We start from the raw sequence: 7,245 nt of genomic DNA on the forward strand, positions 1-7,245 counted from the left end.
AGTCCCTTTCATGAACATGATTTTAATACAAGTATTGTTTGAATGTATTAAACATATGTTTTGTGTGAGTTATTTGATGATGTCTGGATTAAGTGTTAAAGAACATACCTGATTATTTATGATAACTTAGGTTAAAGAGTAAACCTAAGGTTTGTTATAATGGTTATGGGGTAGTATCTATTTATGAGTACGAGTGAGATATATACGAAGAATAGAACTTAAAAATATGTCATTGATCCGGAAGCATGGATTAGACATAGTTATTCGTCCCTAGTCCGAGAGTATGGATTGGACTTAGTTAATTGTCATTAATCCGGGAGTATGGATTAAGACTTAGTCAATTGTTATTAATCTGGGAGTATGGATTAAGACATAGTCAGTTGTCCTTAGTCCGGGAGTATGGACAGTACATAGAATTTGTCATTAATCCGGGAGTATGGATTAAGACATAGTCAGTTGTCCTTAGTCCGGGAGTATGGACAGGACATAAAATCTGTCATTAGTCCGGGAGTATGGATTTAGACATAGACCAATTGCCCCTTATCCGGGAGTATGGAATGGGCACAATCATGGACTCGAGAATATGGATTAGATCCGAGAGTAAGAGTTAAAATTTATGGTCCAAGGGTATGGATAGTCTCGTTGAGAGGATTAACGAGGTGGGGTAAGAGTTGGTTATATATATATATATATATATATATATATATATATATATATATATATATATATATAGAGAGAGAGAGAGAGAGAGAGAAAATTCTATACTGTGTGAATTCTAAATTATATATATGTTATAACATTGTGGGATTGAATTCTCTATGTACTCACCAGGTTTTCCCAACCTGACCCACTCAATATTTTTGTATCATAGGTATCGATACAAAGACACATTACACTGAGAGATTAAAGAGATGTATATCATTAGTGTAGTTGAATGTAAGGTCGGTTTATGCTTATGTTTCAGTATTGACGACGACATCCCAAATGTTTTAAATGAATAAAATACATTTCTTCGGAAATGCTTTGATAAAGTATTTATCATGTATTTTCTGGGAACAAATTCCGCAACATTTTTATTAAAAGGGTACTCTGATTTTTATAAAGCATAAACAAAATCGGTCTTTTTTGGCCGTGAAAATGGGGATGTCACAATTACTTGGCAAATTACCGGGTAAGTTGAATCGATAAAGGCTGACAAGTGTTCTTCTATTTGAGTTTTGAATCAAAGGCCGCCAATTGTTCCTGTTTCAACACACCATAATCAATGATCACACAAAAATACAAATATAGCAATGTACTTTTATTTATTTGTTTATTATAACCATAATTGGGAACATTTTTGAAAGTACAACGCTATAAGTAAGATGTTATAATAAGCATGTATATCTTGCATTTTAAGAGGCGAAATATACCGAATTTAAAGTAGTTCATGGTAATTGCAGAAATCATAGAATAATAGCATGACCTAAGGCTATTGAGCAATATATTAGTGAAAATCTATGCATAGTAGTTACAGAAAAATTTACTTGATCTTACCTAAATGCAAATAGAATCCTTGGATTATGCTTTTCTTTCCAACCACTTTAGCAAATTTAGTTGCAAGATACCCAATCGGCTATATGTGAAATCAATATATATTGTACCTGTACATGGAACCCAAACTATTCCATAAGCATAAACTTGCAGGAAAAAAATCAACTTCAGTAATAATAGACCATAAACATAAGTTGGATTTAAAAGAAATCATTTTCTAGAATTTATGCAACCTACAATCGACATGGTGGTATTTTGATATTGGATCCACAATAAGCATTTTATGCAACCTACAACTTGAACACCCCAAAGAACATCAAATTCCTCTCTTTTCACATCTAAGATTCGAATTTGGTGCTTCTAAACATAAACTCATAGCTCAATAACTCGATTTTTTATCTCCTTTACAAAGAAAGTAAAAAGGATGTTACCAGAGTCTCGAAATCAACATCTACAGGTATGAAGCGACTATTGTAGCATCTTTTCCCTTTTCAACCTATAACAGAAGAAACAAATATAAACAATATATCCACTCCCAACAAAAGAAACAGATATAAACAATAAATCCACTATTAACTTAATAAAATTTTCAATAAATCCTGTCAAAGAAACAAAAATACCAACGAGTAATTTGATTTGTCTCCAAAGTTTCATTTAAGACTTAGGATTTCCATGGTGGTTAAGAGCAAAACAAATCAATGTTCCGGACCTTATTTTGCTCCCATAAAAAATGGATTTAATTCCTAGATTGATACCAAAAAGATTAGGGCTTACATTCTTCAAAGAAAGAAGGAAACTCAAAATGGAGGGAGGCGACAATTGACGCAGATATGGTGAAGAATGGCAGTGTGAGCAGGGCGACGGCGATACAGCGACCAGGTCGACTGTGGTTGATGCTAAACCGGTGATAATCGTCTTCTTCAGTGGGTGGTGGCGTCGGTGATAAAGTGAACGACGAGGGTTTTCAGCAATGACTACCTTTCGTGGGTGCAGGGAATTAAAACCTAGAAGAAATCGAGCAAAAGATTAAGCATCTACATTACATTCTTCAAATTAAAAACAGAAAGAAAAAAACCTAGGGTTTACCTTTCTTGGAGAAGAAATCGAGCAAAGAGGGGTAATGTCGGAGAAGCTATGCTGCCGGAGAGGGAACGAACGTTGGAGAACGGGTGAATGCGCCGGAGAAAGGACGAGCAACGAGGAGGGGAATCGTTTGTTCGGCGGGAGAGCATATACGTTTTTTTTCTGTTGTCTAACAATGAGCTGCGAGAGGAGGAAGACGCGTATAAGGAGGGACGCGTTTTTCATTTAAAAGGATACCTACCACGTAGCTACGGGTTAGCTACGGCCAAAAAAACTCTCGTATCACACACATATAACCCACAATCTTACCAAACGGCCGGGTATGCCGCATCCTTATTAGAATAGACTCCAATTAGTTTTATGTTGTTTCAAGAAAATAAAGAAAAACGGGTTTGGTGTAGGAATCGAACTCGGATCTCGGACATAATTAACCAACACATTTACCATCCGGCCGGGTATGCCACATCCTTACTCAATTAGTCTCCTATTAGTTTTAAACACTTTTTTTTCGATTATTATTATTATTATTATTATTATTATTATTATTATTATTATTATTATATTCGAGTCTTAAAACTTTTTTTTGGATTGTTTTGTTTTTACATATTTAAAACACAAACAATTAAAAATCATACTAATAGTCCTAATAATAATAATATTTATAGACATAATGATAATATATAATAATGGTAACGAATGTGTTTAACACACAAACAAACGAACAATCGAAGAAAAAAAACTACATTTAACACATCAACAATGTGCAATAATACACGTTTAATGTATAAGTTAAATAATGAAAAAATATGATAATTAGGGGAAATATGTATATTTGTATAAGTATGTATGTGTGTATGTGTGTATGTGTGTGCTTATGTATATGTATGTGTGTATTTGAATGTGTATGTGTATGTGTATGTATACGTATGTGTGTATATGTATGTGTATGTGTGCATTTGAATGTGAATGTGTATGTGTGTGTATATGTATGTGTATGTGTAAGCATTACAACGTTAAACAATGAAACGAGTAATGGACCCCGAAGGTGTACACACCTTTATGAACGATATTAATAGCTATAAGTTGGTGAAAATATAGATAATAATGTATAATAGATGTGTGAAAAAAAGAAGCGGACAAAACGACGTTCGGTGCCCGAAAATACGAAAATAAGAAAAATCCGTAGTTAATTACCTACGGATTAGCTACAGATTTTTCTTATTTTTGTAATTTCGGGCACCGAACGTTGTTTTTCCCGCTTTTTTTTTTCACACATCTATTATACATTATTATCTATACTTTCACCAACTTATATCTATTAATATCGTTCATAAATTCGTGTGCATCTTTGGGATCAATTACTCGTTTCATTGTTTAACATTGTAATGGTTACACTTGCACTAACAAACTATTTTGTTTCTTTTAAATACATGTAGATACTGTTGGATTAGGTGTCTAAGCCCATAACTATAATTGGTATGTACTTGAATTGATAGCAGCACAGTCCTTTTGGGTTGCCCTCAACCTAGCAACTGGACAAGGAAATTATGAAAGGAGAGATATTAATTTATAAGATTAATGAATTAATATAAATGATTTATTAATATGTTAAAAGATTAATATATTAATTAGAAATCATTATGTTTAATTAATAGTTAGCCAGAAATTAATCAGAATTAATTTTGGGGTTAAAAGAATTAATTATAAAGTGTAGGGACTAGTTTGCAATTAACTAATAGTTGAGTGGAAGGATCCAGAACCCCCTTGGAAGGAGGTGGACGAAATCCATAGGGGAAACCCTAGAGATTTCGTCCAAGGGGTCCAGATAAGGCCCTTGGGTTTTGCTTAGGCCCTAAGCAAAGGATAACTAGGGTTTTTCCCTAAACCCTAGATCCCTCAGCTATTTAAGGAGCCTCCTGGCTCACATTTTAGGTGACTGATTTCTTTGGAAGAAACCCTAAGGCCGAAATTGCATACGCTCTCCATCCTCTCTCCTCCAAGTTTCCTTCTTGCTAGTTCTTGGGTGTGATTCCATTAGAGGCATTACATTTGTGGTGCTAAGCTTCCAAGAAGATCAAGATCAAGATCAAGAGGATTATCAATTGTTTGCTATAACAATTGAAAGTTATGTAACTCCTAAACCCTAGTTTGTTAATTTCGGAATTAGCCTCTCTCCTCTAGGGTTCTTGTTTTGCAATTCAAAGTTATATGTTCAATAGTTAAAACATAGATCCAAAGTAGGTTGCATGTGAACTTAGGAATTGTTTTCTAGTTTATTTGTTTTACCTAAAACCCATCAGTGGTATCAGAGCCATTGTTTGTTTTAAATTGAATTGCTATAATTGTTGAATTGCAAATTAGGGTTTATAGCTATTAAACCCTAAAGGCCAAAATTTCGATTTCTAGGGTTTTGGATAAAAGGGTTTTTTCGAAAACCCTAGCCTCCAAAGAACCCTAATCGAAATTAGGGTTAGGGTTTTGAAAACCCTAGCCTCCTCCCTTGTAAATTTCGAAATTGCTAGAAGTTTTAGGGTTTCTTGTTTTGGATAATTGTTACTTAATTAGATTAATTGGATAATTATCCTTACCCTATTTTTCGAAATTTAGAGGGATAAGGATTAGGATTAAATTAATTGATTAATTTAATTAGATAATCCTTACAAGATTTAATAATTTGATTAATAGTTAATTAAAAGATAAATATTAAATCTAGTTAATTGGTTTATTTAAATTTAAATTTAATAGTTTGAATTTCGAAATTTATATAAACCCTTGAAGTTTTAAAATGTTTTAAAACACACCCTATATATGTATTATGATTAAAAGTTTAATATTATATATGTATAAGAATATGGTCAGTCAAATTGATAGTATGCCTCATTCACGAAGCTAATCTATAAGGGGGTATAAGGAAACTGCCTATAAAATGGTAGTTGAATGGGTGTCCACTCTCACCCACCGCTTCCTTGATTAGTGGAGGGTCGTTAGCAGAACGGATTTGATAGGACAACTACTTCTCATTAAAAGTATAATGACATTAAAGAAAGTACTAGAACATTATTTTTAAAATCCCAACTCTAGTTACTTTAGGAAAAATGTGAAAAGTATGCTAATCCATGAAATTGCACATTATGCTTTATTGGTCGGGTGGAGCGTGTGTGGTTAACCAGCACACTAAAGGGCACTAATAAAGAGTAGTAATGGGTATCTCATAATTGTCATTTTGATGGAGCGTGTGTGGTTTACCAGCACATCAATAGTTAATGATAAAGACAATGAGGTTACCAAGCACATTTGCATGGTTATTCACATCTTGTTTGTGATCCTCGGCATCCCAGTCACAAATAGAAGAGCATAATCTGAGATTAAAACATGCCATTGAATAGTTTCAATGTATCTCAAAAGAATTAGGAATTTCACTTCGTTTGTTTCGTCTAATGGTGGAATTGGTGAATCGTCATTCACCTAACTTTATGAAATTTACACTTGGATCTCGGCATCCCATTTCTAAGTTGTGAATCTTCATAGTTGGATCCTAACCTTGATATTTTATCTTTGGGTTATTATATTGAGGTATCTTGAAATCTAACTAAAACTTTCTTTCTTTTCAGATGTCTACTCCTGGAAACACTTCTGCTTCATCCTCCTCCAACCAGAACTTCTCTTTGCTCAATATCTGCTCCAAAGTCGTTATGGATGGCTCAAACTATAACGATTGGATGCGCAACATCAAGATGGCTCTTCGTTTTGAGAACAAAGAATATGTTCTTGAAAAGGAGCTCAAAGAGCTTGATGAGTCTGAAGCTACTCCTGAAGATGTTGCTGCCTACAAGAAACATTACGATGATGCTACCAAAGTGGCGTGCATCATGGTGGCAACCATGTCCCCAGAACTGCAGAGGTACTATGAGGACTACTGGCCTTTTGAGATGAACAAGGACCTTATGGAAAAGTACCATAAGCGAGCTCGTCAAGAAAAGTTTGAAGTAGTCAAGTCACTCATGGCTTGCAAGATGAAAGAAGGGGAATCGGTTGTGTCACATGTGCAAAGAATGCAACGCTACATAGAGCGTTTGGTCAAGCTCAACATTCACTTTGATGAGGAATTGGCCATTGACATGGTCTTGAACTCACTACCTGATTGTTATGGTCAGTTTATTCTAACTTACCATTTGAACAATACTGAGCAGACCTTGGCCCAATTGCACAACTTGTTGCAGACAGCTGAGGCAGGAATGAAGGGTAAAAGTATACCCTCCATGCCTACAAGTGCCCCTGTGTTGGCTATTGGACAGGGAAAGGGGAAAAAGAGGAAAGGTCCTCCCAAGCAAAACTGGAAGAGCAAGGCTCAAGCTGGGTCGTCTAGTAATGGCCCAAAGGCTAAGCCCAATGGTTCCACTCCCCATGTTTCTGATCCAAAAGAGGCCGTTTGCTTTTACTGCAATCAAAAGGGGCATTGGAAGAGATCTTGCCCACAATATCTGCAAGATATCAAGGATGGCAAAGTGAAGCCATCTTCGGCAGGTATTTACACTATTTCTGCTAATAACTCATTATCTTCTCGTTCATGGGTACTTGATACAGGATGTGGTTTTCATATCTGTTCTGATTTGCAGGGACTAAAGGAAA

General features: G+C 34.9%; 1 long non-coding RNA gene across 4 annotated transcripts; it reads right to left on the bottom strand.

Moving 5' to 3' along the window:
• Positions 1-950: 950 nt before the first annotated feature.
• LOC145138834 (uncharacterized) lies at positions 951-3,284 on the bottom strand. Of its 4 annotated transcripts, none has more exons than XR_013721750.1 (5): positions 2,620-3,284; positions 2,308-2,537; positions 1,965-2,029; positions 1,537-1,890; positions 951-1,242 (listed from the first exon to the last, which is right to left on the bottom strand). It is a non-coding gene; the product is annotated as an uncharacterized LOC145138834 (long non-coding RNA). The 4 variants fall into 4 exon arrangements; XR_013721747.1 differs by having other exon boundaries at positions 1,537-1,643; positions 1,771-2,029; positions 2,620-3,280; XR_013721748.1 differs by having other exon boundaries at positions 1,537-1,643; positions 2,620-3,261.
• Positions 3,285-7,245: the final 3,961 nt, after the last annotated feature.

This window comes from Lactuca virosa, chromosome 9 (assembly GCF_052849685.1).
Source record: "Lactuca virosa cultivar CGN04683 chromosome 9, Lactuca_virosa_CGN04683_v6, whole genome shotgun sequence".
In the NCBI taxonomy this organism is placed as follows: domain Eukaryota; kingdom Viridiplantae; phylum Streptophyta; class Magnoliopsida; order Asterales; family Asteraceae; genus Lactuca; species Lactuca virosa.